This window comes from Dioscorea cayenensis, chromosome 6 (assembly GCF_009730915.1).
Source record: "Dioscorea cayenensis subsp. rotundata cultivar TDr96_F1 chromosome 6, TDr96_F1_v2_PseudoChromosome.rev07_lg8_w22 25.fasta, whole genome shotgun sequence".
NCBI classification, from domain to species: Eukaryota; Viridiplantae; Streptophyta; class Magnoliopsida; order Dioscoreales; family Dioscoreaceae; genus Dioscorea; species Dioscorea cayenensis.
The window spans coordinates 10,297,982-10,310,807 of NC_052476.1; the positions used below are offsets into that span (position 1 = coordinate 10,297,982).

The 12,826-nt window shown below is 44.3% G+C and overlaps 1 non-coding gene across 1 annotated transcript; it reads right to left on the minus strand.

Annotated features, from left to right (window-relative positions):
• Positions 1–778: 778 nt before the first annotated feature.
• LOC120264063 lies at positions 779–885 on the minus strand. The gene has a single exon (XR_005537243.1). It is a non-coding gene; the product is annotated as a small nucleolar RNA R71 (small nucleolar RNA).
• Positions 886–12,826: the final 11,941 nt, after the last annotated feature.

The window sequence follows — 12,826 nt, forward strand, 5'->3', positions numbered from 1 at the left end:
CCGTTCCTTGAGTTCTTTACGGCCATAATAGAGTGAGTGGTCTAAGGGATGAACCTCCGCTGGGGCCTAGTTGTGCGTGCAATGGAGTGAAGCATTGAGAGGATCTTAGTATCTCGGGCTTAATTGTGGCTAGGGACCTTCCTCCTGGACCAAAGGGTTAGGTCTATATTTAGGAAGAGATTTATCACTTGGGTTAGATCTTATTCTATCATCATTTTGATTTTCTTTTTTTTTACTTTTGGTGCAGCTCCAGGATATGACCCAAGGGAATCCATCAATATTGATTGAAGGAGACCTTGAGCTTGAACGTACACTTCGAAGGAAAGGGAAAGAACCTGTACAAGAATGACCTAATCCAGCTGATTTGGAAGTAGAAGGATCTGACAACATGGCAGAATAAAATGAGCAACAACGGACACTATCCGATTATGCTAGACCTTCAGTGTTGGGGACACAATCGAGTATTGTGGGTCCCCCAATTACAGCTCAGAATTTCGAACTAAAGCCGGCATTCATCCATATGCTGCAGTAGTCCGCACAATTCAACAGTTTGGCCAATGAGGATCCAAATAGTCACATAGAGAGCTTCCTCGAGGTGTGTGACATGCTGAAGATAAATGGTGTGATGGATGATGCCATCAAATTGAGAGCCTTCCCATTTTCCTTAAAAGGGAAAGCAAAGCAATGGCTACACTCATTACCTTGGGCATCAATCACTACATGGGAGGAGATGGTAGAAGCTTTTCTAGCCCGTTATTTCCCTCCCAGAAAATCAGCAAAGCTTAGGAATGAGATCTCATCCTTTATGTAGTTGGAATTGGAGTCTCTATTTGAGACATGGGAAAGGTTCAAGGAACTCCTGCGCAAGTGTCTGCAACACGGATTCCCAAAGTGGATGATTGTTCAAACCTTCTACAATGGTTTAAACACGAGTACAAGGCAACTCTTGGATGCGGCAGCAGGAGGTACCTTAGGTAGCAAGACCCCCGACGAGGCTCGTCAATTGATTGAGGAAATGGGGTTAAATAGCTACCAGTGGAATGCTAGAGAGAAGAAAAAGGTGGCCGGTCTCCATGAAATTGATGCGGTAACTTCATTGGCGGCCTAAGTGGAGAGTTTGAGTAAGAAGCTAGATCTTATAGCTTCAAATAGAGTGGCAGCCGTGACCAATTGCACCGGTTGTGGTGGAGGATATGCTCCATCCGATTGCCCAATAGTCATTGGTGATGTTTCTTCAGTTGAGAATGTTGACTTTGTAGGTAATGGAATGAGACCTCAAGGGAATCCATACAGCAACACCTACAATTCAGGTTGGAAGAATCATCCCAACTTTTCATGGAGTAATCGAGGATCACAGAAGAGCATGGGGCCATCGGGGTTCCAACAACAACAACAAGCCCCTCAAGTGGAAAACAGAATTTCAGGTTTGGAAACCTGAATGACGGATTTGGAGAAGCACTTGGCTAGATTTGTTCAATCGGTAAATACAAGGTTTGAATCAGTCGAGGCTACACTTCGCAATCACACCGCCTCCTTGCACAACCTTGAAAATCAAGTGGGGCAAATTGCGAAATCTCTTTCCGAAAGGCCACATGGAAGTTTACCAAGCAACACGGAAACCAACCCGAGAGAACATGTGAAGGCGATCACTTTGAGAAGTGGTTGTGAGGTTGAAGGGCGGCTTCCGAGTGAAATGCCAAAAGAACACGCACCCGAGGTCATAGAGGTTGAGAAGGAAGCAAACAAAGAGAAAGAGGTGGCACCCCCCTCGTTGAAGCCAAGAATCCCTTATCCCTCTAAATTGAAGAATGACCAAGGGGATAGCCAGTATAAGAAGTTCCTGAGTTTGTTCAAGCAACTCCACATCAACATTCCTTTTATTGAGGCTTTGGCTCAAATGCCTAAGTATGCAAAGTTCCTGAAAGACCTATTGACCAACAAGAGGAAATTGGAGGATAGTGCTTCAGTGGTGCTTGATGCTTCATGCTTGGCGGTGTTACAAAAGAACATGCCGAACAAGAAGAAAGACCCGAGAAGCTTCATTATTCCGTGTAACGTCGGCAACTTAGCTGAGAAAATGGCATTGGCGGATTCGGGGGCAAGTATCAACATCATGTCATATACTTTCTTCCAAAAGCTAGGCTTGGGTGAGCCTAGGCCTACTCGGATGACTTACAATTGGCGGACCGAATTGTACGACATCCGAGAGGCATCATTGAAGACGTACTTGTCAAGGTGGACAAGTATATTTTTCCGGTTGACTTTGTAGTGCTAGATGTTGATGGGGATGCAGATGTACCCTTGATACTTGGGAGACCGTTCTTGCGGACTTCCAAAGCATTGATTGACATGGACGGCGGAGAGCTCACGTTGAGAGTCAGAGATGATAAGCTCACTTACCGCCTTGCTGAAGCCATGCGGCATTCTCTCGATTTTGATGATACTTTGTATTTTCTAGACACTACTGATGAAATTGTTGATGAATATATACAGGAAATGTTCAACCCGGATCCGTATGAAGGTTTGTTCGACCAAGAGGAGAGCAATGAAGAAGTACTGATTCTTGGTTCGACCGGAGAGGAAACATCTACCCCGGGAATCTTGATGAAGGTGCTCCGGAAAATGGAGAGGGCTCAAAGATGCCACCAAAAATGCCCCAAGACTGTTGGAGACGTACATGAGCCAAGGGAGTTGGACGAACAATTGCTAAGTGGTCCGAAGCCCGATAGTACACCCTCTACCCTCAAGAGACTTTGCTCATCATGCTTTCAAGTTATGGGTAAGAGGACAACCTTCATTCATGAACCCCCGTGAGGTAAGAAAGATACGTCAAGCTTAGTGACGTTAAACAAGCGATTCTTGGGAGGCAACCCAAGTGTTTACTGTTTTTGTACTTTTAGTTTAGTTTGTGTGCATGAATAAATTGTTAAGTGTTGGTGTTTCAATTTTTGAGTGCTTGTGCTGCGATTTTATTGTGGGTTTTTAAAAGAATTCATTGTATGTTTTGTTGAGAATTGGTGAAGTTTGGTCATTTGAGTTCTATTTTGTGTTTTTATCTGCTATATCCTACACGATAGGGCAGGCTCTGAGTGTGTAAACTTGTTCGGACTAGTTCTGTAGAGTCTGCAAGTTTTTCTAAGTCATCCAGAGAAAACACACGGGCGTGTGGAACTTCCACACGCCCGTGGATGTGTACTGTGAACTCTTCCAGAGAGGGCACAAGGGCGTGTGGCTGCCCCTGTGGATGACCATGCGACTGGCGCACGACCGTGGGTAATTTCCACACGGGCGTGTGCCTACCTGCAGAGTTGGGCAGATTTTCCCGAGAATACACAAGGGCATGGACTCGCCCCTGTGGATGACCTTGTGAACCACGCACGGACGTGGGTAATTTCTGCACGCCCGTGCGAAACTCTGTAGGTTGCTCCCCCATCCTGAGAAAACATAGGGGCGTGCGGCCGCCCTTGTGAGTTGAGGCCTGTGAATGCCCATGCCCACGGGGAATTTCCGCACGGGCGTGTGGTCGACTTGATATTTTTCTCGGATAACCAGGGAAGACACAGGGGCGTGCGTCTTCCCCTGTGGGTCTGGCGCACGGGCGTTGGTATTTTCTGCACGCCCGTGGGAGATCATTTTAAGTCAGTGAGAGTTTTTTCCGAGAGCGCACAGGGGCGTGCATACGCCCCTGTGGAGCTTTTGAAGTGAGGCACACGGGCATGGGGAATTTGCGCACGCCCGTGTGGATGCACAGAATGTCAAAAGTCGTGAGTTCTGTTTAAAAAGGGGATGATTTCTCTCCTTCTTCATGACTCCTTTTCCCTTGAAAACACTCTCACAACATTCTCCGAATCCATTGCGCCAGTTTGGTGGAATTTTAGCAAGTTTTCCGGCCGGCTCTCTATTTTCTCATTTCTCTTCGTCGGTAAATTCATTTTCTTCATCTTCTTCGTCCATTCATGATTTCTATTGATTAATCTAGTCAACAATGCTTTGTTTCTTGAATTGGAAAAATGATTTACGTTTAAAATGAAGTTAGAGATATTATTGATGTGTATTTTTAGATTGTTGATACCTGGCCGTGCGTATCTCATGCCCCGTGAATCCACACGGGCGTGCGGAAATTGCACATGACCGTTTGGATTTCTGCAGTATTGTTTTATCAACTTGTTTGACTAATTTGGTTTAAATTTGGCAGATCATGGCACCTATCACAAAGAAGCAAACTGATAAGAGGCCACGTGAGTCATCCTCTGAGCCCGAGGGCATGCGATTTTCTATTCCCAAACATCAGGCCCATTATGAGCGCTTATCAAGACTCCGCTTCGGACAGACTCGATTCCTGGACATGACTATATTACGAGATCTTCAGCAGGGAGATGAGTTCACTGAGGAGATTGAGGACCTGGTTTCAGAGGGGGGTTGGCGGCAGTTGTTGACAATTAGAGAGCCAGCTATCCAAGAGTTTGCACTGGAGGTGCTCTCCTCGTTTGAGTTTGATAGAGCGTATGCGAGCTTCAACAGTTTGGGCACCATTCAGTTCAGAGTGTTTGGACACCACCATAGTTTGAGCATTACGCAGTTCTCCATACTACTTGGCTTATACGAGGAGGCATTCACAGATTCTGAGGAGTACGCACAGTTACCTACTGATTATCCTGGAACCTTGACCAAGCAGAGAGCTTACAGAATGCTATGCGGTCAGAGTCAGTACGAGCCTGGGGTTTCCAAGGCCACGTGCCTTTCCTGGCCAGCCTACAGATACTTGCACGCAATCATGAGTAGGTCGGTGAATGGCCGTGGCAATAGTACTGGTGCGCTGAGCCGCCAGGAGTTGCTGTACTTGTACTCGATGGTAGAGTGCGTACCGATACATTTAGGGCCCATCTTGGCTGATTACATCAGACATCAGGGACAGTACACTAGACTGGGAGCGATTTTCTCGGGTCCTTACATTACGAGATTAGTGCTGGGCATGGGTCTCTTGGATTCGATTCGCGGGGCCGAGAAGACGAGTGTACCCGCTCCCCTTGGTCTAGATACTATACGGTTGATGGGCATGGTTCGCAGGGTTCGGACAGGGGTTTTTGCGTTAGTTCTACTAGCCCCAGAGATAGCTGAGGATGAGGGTGATGACGCCGGAGCATCTCAGCCCGCCCCCGAGCCTCAGCCCGCATCGATGGACACCGAAGCACCTCCAGCGGCCGAGGAACCACCTCTAGTGCGTATGTTTTCACCTTCTCGAGCTAATGATCGCTTTGAGAGGCTCGAGACTGCTATAGGAGTGGTCCGAACCGAGGTTGCTGAGATTAGGGTTACGCAGGCCACTCAGTACACAGAGTTCATGGCGCGTTTTGACATATTACAACAAATCCTAGAGTGAGACGTTGCCTCATCATTCGTCCTGCAGCCGAGGACTCTTTAGGCACCGCCAGTACCTCCAGCACCTCCATCCTCGACCCCAGCACCAGGGGACCCACTATATGCTTCCACTTCAGCAGCAGCAGCAGCAGAGACCGAGAGCGACTTCGACACTTGACCTTTCTTTTACTTTCATGTATTTTACTTTGCTTTATTTTCTTGTTTTTAGACTTGTTCACTCAGAAAGGATTTTTCCTTCTGAGTTTATGCTATTTTGTATTATCGAGTTGTATTCATTACTTCATCTTTTATACACTCGAGTTATTTTTGTTTTTTCTTGAGCTTCACTGAATCCCCTTGTGTGTGCGTGCAGATGGTCTTGTCTTCTTGGAAATTGAGACTTAGTCATGGGTACGGCCAAGGTGCTTTGGCACTTGGCCGTGCAAGCTTCACAACCCGTTGGAACACTACTCCCAATGAATTAGCTTCATCAAACGCAACACTAGTAGTCAGGGGAGTATTGTTTTGATTGCTTCTCCCACATCTATTTTTTTGAATGATATATTTTGAGTGAGCTTGCATGTGTACATTGAGGACAATGTACAACTTAAGTGTTGGGGGGGGGGAGTTTCATAATGCGCACATCTTTTCTATTGTTCGTGATTGATATATGCTCACATAGCCAATGGCGGTTCACCGTTGTTGCAATGATTGTATTCTTAAGTCTAGGAGAATTGTTAACATTGAATGTTTTCATACTCTAGTTATTGCTTGAATTTTTAGGAATTTTTGCCCGATTTACACTTAGTGCACTACTCACTCTTTCAACTCTATTGGAAACTCATGTTTATTTGTGTTTGTTGGGTGGAAAGAGCTACCACCTATGAAGTATGAAGCTACTCTCACAAGTCGGATACTAGTTATGCCCTAATGAGAGAAAGAGCTATCTCATTGGATGAGTGAAAGCTACCACCTCGAAAGTGTGAAAGTCACCTTAGCGGCCGCTTTGGAAAGGGCTACCTTAGAGGATGTGTGAAGCTACTACCATCTTTTAAATTTTTTGTCACTTTTTTAGATAAATAAGTCCCTTGTACTTAGAACTTTGAGGAGTATACCTTGGGTTGTTTTGAGTGAGTTTACACACATACACGAAATTCGGGTTTGTTGTCCTTTTTGATTTGTATAGAGTTAGGCATAGTTGACCTTAGATTTGGGACTATGTATGTAAGGATTTCCACGACTCACCATTGCATTGATTAGGAAGCATAATAGAGAGTTCTTGCACTTGAAGCAATTATCCTAGGTGAAGCATTATCGGTGTACCCCATCTTTATCGATTCCCTTACCCTCTTCTTACTTTTGCTCTTTCACTTGTTGATTTTATTGTTAAGAATTGAATCAATTTCACACTTATGACAATTGATCTTCCACATAGCTAAGAATCAAATTAAGTATTTTCACTGCCTACTCCCTGTGGATTCGACCCCGCTCACCCGAGATTATTACTTCGACAAGCCCGTGCACTTGCGGGATATAAGCAAGGGGAACTTGTCACCGCACCACTCCTAGAGCACTGTCGAGCCTCTCAAAGCGATCATGAGCTCGAGATGGTGAAAACATACACATGGGGGTGCTTCCTCTACCACTGAGGATGCCTCAGTCTCCATCGGTGCTAGCTGAGGCTCGGGAGCGGGCTGGGATGCCCCGGCTTCATCACCTTTATCCTCGAATGGTATATTCAGCACATAGACACCATTTGGATATTTACTGACCAAACCCATGAGCGTCATTGTCTCTAACAGAAGTGGTGCTGGTATTATCATCTTCTCGGCTCCGCTGATTGTGTCGCGTAGACCCATCCCCAAAATGAGTATAGTAATGTATGGACCCAAAAAAATAACACCAAGTCTAGGATACTGTCCTTGATGCTTCAAATACTCCGCTAAAATGTGCCCCAGATGGACCGGCTCGTTCCGAACCATGGAGTATAAGTACAAAAGTTCTTGCTTGTTTATGACTCCCGTGCTATCACCGCGACCATTCACTGACCTGCTTATGATGGCGTGAAGATATCGATAACTAGGTCGATATAAACATGAGGACTTAGACACTCCTGGTTCATATCGCCCCTTACCACATAGTATTTTATACGCCTCCGTGGGAGACAAACCCGACATGTCAATTGGAAGGCTCTCATACTCCTCAGTCTCAATGTACTCCTCATCATATGGACCAAGTCTAGTCGAGAACTATGTGATGCTCATACTATGATGTTGCCCAAAAGCTTTGAACTGAATAGCGCCGACACTATCAAAATGAGGATAAGAGCGCTCGAACTCAAATGAAGCAAGCACCTCTAAAGTGAGTGAACGGATAGCAGGGTCATGAATATTCAATAACTTGTGCCAACTACCGACAAATAATAGTTTCTCAACCTCATCAGCAATGTCATCTACTAGTTGCACCTTCCTGAGTGACCCAACATCCGGGATTCGCGTTTGACCAAACTTAAGCTTGTCTAACCGCTCAAATTGAGCTCGATGCTCAGGAAGTGTGTATTCCATGACTTCCAGCTCAGGGGCAGGCCCTCTAGGACGTTTAGCAACTGCCTTCTTCGATCTCGTGGCCATACCTACATATATTAGAAAAAAAAATCAATCAATTTCATTCAGACTGTAGGAAAATAACAACGCACGGCCGTGAGGAAATTCCACATGCCCGTGCAGCTTTCACGGGGCGTGGAAAATGCACGACCCTTGTAGCCATTCTTCCAGCTACACCCCCATCTCACTTCCAAATCTTCTCAAAAACAAATCATAACCATTTTAGTAAGAAATGATGTGCATTCACCATTTAAATCACAGATAATCAGCTAGATTCAAAGGAAGTCGATTACGAAAGGAAACAAAGGCTTACCGATGAGTTGAAGCTAAACATCTCTACAATCCACACAATGCACAATCAATTGATTCAAAGACAACCGTAGGAGGACAAGAGAATGTCGGAAGATGTTCTTTGAGCGGCTTAGGGTCAGCTGAGGAACAAGGTGTGACCAATGTATTGGGCGAGCAAACAGTCTTTTAATTCCTGGAGATCCACATGGGCGTGCGGGAATCACCCACGCCTGTGCGCCCTCAAATGAAGGTCTAACAGGGGCAGACGCACGCCCCTGTAACTTTGCTGGATATCCGAAAAACTATCCTAAGTGCTCCTAACGCCCGTGTGTAAATTACGCATGAGCGTGGATATTTACAAGCTCAACTCATAGGGGCAAGCGCACGCCACTGTGTTTTCTCGGGATAGAGAGGACTCATCTGCAGAGATTCGCACGGGCGTGTGGAAATTACCCACGCCCGTGCAGTTTTCACAAGGTCGCCGACAGGGCGAGTTCACGCCCATGTGTGCTCTCGGGATAATCCGCCCAACTCTGCAGGAATTCACACGCCCGTGCGGAAATTACCCACAGGCGTGTGATAGTCGCATGGTCGTTCACAAGGGCTGCCGCACGCCCCTGTGCCTTCTCTGGATGAGCTCGCAGTGCCAATCCATGGGCGTGCGGAAATTTCACACGCCCGTGTGTTTTCTCTGTACGCCTTAGAAAAATATGCAGGCTCTGCAGAAATTCTCTGAACATGTTTACACACTCAGAGCCTGCCCTATTATGCAAATTAAAACATGAAATAGAGCTCAAACGACCAAACTTCGCCAATTCCACATGAAAACACACGATGAATACTCAAAGCCCACAAGAAAATCTCAGCACAAGCATCTAAAAATCAAGACACCAACACTTAACAGATTATTCATGCAAACAAACTAACTAGAAGATAAGAAAAGAGTAAACACTTGGGTTGCCTCCCAAGAAGCGCTTGTTTAGCGCCACTAAGCTTGACGTACCTTGCCTTACCTCATGGGGGTTCGTGGAGGAAAAATACTTCTCTATTGTCACTGCAAATCTCTCCACCATAGTATGGTTTCAGCCTATGTCCATTCACCTTGAATGTACCCTTTTCCGTATGGTTAATCTCAATGGCTCCTTGAGGTGGAACTTCGGTTACAGTATAAAGACCAGACCACCTTGATTTGAGTTTCCCCGGAAATAAATGTAGACAAGAATTGAATAGTAACACCTGATCGCCTACTTTGAAGTCCTTCAGAATCTTAATATGCTTGTCATGCCACTTCCGAATTCTTTCCTTATATACCCTTGCATTCTCATATGCCTTCATCCTCCATTCGTCTAACTCGTCGAGATGTAATATTCGTTGCTCTCTGGATTTGAGCAAGTCAAAATTCTTCACTTTAATTGCCCAATATGCTTTGTGCTCTAATTCCATCGGTAAATGGCAAGATCTTCCATACACTAAATTATAGGGAGTGGTCCCTATTAGGGTTTTGTATGCTGTTCTATGAGCCCAAAATGTGTCATCTAACCTTTCGGACCAATCTCGTTTCCCTTGTTCCACTTATTTGGTTAATATTCTCTTGAGCTCTCTGTTTGTAACCCTCCACTTGCCCACTCATTTCTGGATGGTAAGGAGTAGCAAGACGATGATGAACTCCATAACGCTTTAATACTTTCACCAATTGCGTATTACAAAATTGGGTTCCCCGATCGCTAATGATAGTTCTTGGAGTTCCAAATCGAGTAAATAACTTCTTCAAAAACTTCACCACAGTTCTTGCATCATTAGTTGGAAGAGCCTGGGCTTCCACCCACTTGGAAACATAATGAACTGCTACCAGAATGTATTTATTGCCATTGGACTTTAGAAACGGTCCCATGAAATCAATTCCCCATACATCAAATACCTCGCAAAATTGCATGGGATTTTGAGGCATCTCGTCCCTTCGTGATAAATTTCGAGCCCTTTGACAACTATCACATCATAAAACGAATTGATGAACATCTTGGAATAAGGTCGGCCAATAGAACCCAGCGGCTAAAACCTTCTCTACAGTTCGACTTGAAACATACGGTCCCCCACTGTGTCTGAATGACAATGCGCAATGATGTTCCAACCTTCCATCCCTAGAAACGCACCTTCACACCACCTGATCTGCACAAATACGGAACAGGTAAGGATCTTCCCAGAAAAAATTCTTAAGGTCACTAAAAAATTTCTTCTTCTGTTGAAAGCTTAAACCCTGCTTCAAAACCCTTCCTGACAGATAATTCGTAAAATTTGTGAACCATTGAATATCTTTTGATTTTGATTCCTGTACCACATATAGATGCTCTTCAGGGAAGAAATCATTGATTTCCTTGCTTGCCGGTTCTTGCCCCTCACAATCTTCTAATCTCGACAGATGATCTGCAACCACATTCTGTCCCCTTTTTATGTTTTATTTCCATGTCAAATTCTTGCAACAACAATATCCACCGAATCAATCTCGTCTTCGCATCTACCTTGTTCATGAGGAAACAGAGTGCAGAGTGATCTGTGAACACTGTGACATTAGATAGGATGAGATATGGTCTGAATTTATCAAAAGCAAACACTACTGCTAATAATTCCTTTTCAGTAGTGGTGTAATTCTCTTGAGCACTTGTGAGGGTCTTGCTAGCATAATAGATCGGTTGAAATTGTTTACTTCTCCTCTGACCCAAGACCACTCCCACTGCATAATCACTAGCATCACACATTACTTCGAATGGCCCATCCCACTTCAGTATTGTCAGGATTAGTGCTTGCACTAATTTTTTCTTTCAGCACATTAAATGCGTTCAGACAGTCATCTCCAAAATCAAAAGCAGTATCCTTCTCCAAGAGTTTGGTCAACGGTTGGGAGATCTTCGAAAAATCCTTAATGAACCTTCTATAAAAACCTGCATACCCCAAGAAGCTGTGAATCCCTTTCACATTCATAGGTGGAGGAAGCTTTTCAATTATCTCAATCTTCGCCCTATCCACCTCCATACCTGCATGGGAAATCTTATGTCCAAGGACAATGCCTTCTTGCACCATAAAGTGACACTTCTCCCAGTTGAGGATGAGATTTGTCTCTTCACATCTCACTAATACTCTTTCCAGATTATTTAAGCAAGAATCGAAAAGAGTCCCCGAACACAGAAAAATCATCCATGAAAACCTCCATGATATCTTCGAGAATGTCATCAAAAATGGGCGTCATGCAGCGCTGTAATGTTGCAGGGGCGTTACACAACCTGAAAGAAATAATGAGAAAGGCAAAAGAAAGAAATATGAAGTAGAAAAAGAAATGAAAAAAAGAATGACTAAAGTAACCAAGTCATAGTGTTCCTAATGCATGTGTAGCGTAAGTGCACGGGTGTTGAACTAATAAAATATCTCGGTAAAGTTGGTAGTCAAATCCATAGGGAACAGAACTATTAGTAGTATCCAATTCTTAGTTATCTAGTCGAAATCGATTGTTTGTGATGGATTGAACCAATTACAAGAATGTTAATAAGCAAGCAAGGAAGGATAAAAAGCAAGGAACATCTCAATCTATAAAGATGAGGTACCTAGGCAATGCTCCCCCTAGGATCTAAAATGAAGCTCGAGACTTGCTAAATGCTTCTAAACTGAGTTTAATGAGTCGAGGCAATCCAAGAATAATCGGCCCTTGCCTTCAAGCCACCGACACTAGTCCCCTACAAGGTCCTGGTGGAGAAATCACTCAATCTCAACACCTCACACCCCATATGACCGCAATAAACTTTAGAGATACCTAAGAGTGAAACTGATTCCTAAAGATAGATCTAACCCTACTTCTAGGCAAAAGATCCCTAACCCCCTACAAGGTCTCATCGGAGAAATATCTCAATCTCATGCATCACACCAAATATGGTTGAATAAAGTCTAGGGAATACGGAGAGAGGAAACACTCTTCGGAAGGGAAAGGGGACACTCCACTATCTCATGACTCACCCTCTCAACCGTCTTTAACCTTGGAGTTCTAACTCTAATGGAGACCTTTCTCTCATCAAAGTAACAAATCATGCATATACAATCAACCACAAGGATAATTAAAACATGCAAGCCATGGGAAAACAAGATTAAACTCAAATCAACTTAGATTTAATAGAAAACATAAAGAAAATCAATACAAAAGATAAGAACCTAGGGTTCACATGTCCAAATACCTACTATGGTTTAGCCCTCCATGGAACAAGTTACAAAGCAAAAATTATTGCAATAGATAGCAATGTAAACCATGGAGAAAAACCCCCTTGAATTCGTGATAATGGTCTTGATGGGTCGCTCAACTTTCTTTAAGAATTATTCTCTGAAGCAAGGTTGCTGAAGGCTCTCTCGATGCTATGATAGAGGAATGATCGATCAAAGTTAGTGAAGAACAGTCCCCAATCTCTCTAAAGACCTCATCTAGAGCCCTAGCCACCTTGCCCTTAGAGTGCTCTGACACACCCCTTGTGTGTGACCCACAAGTGCACGGATTTGTCGAAGTAATAAATCCCAGGTGAGAGGGAATAGTGAATAGAAAC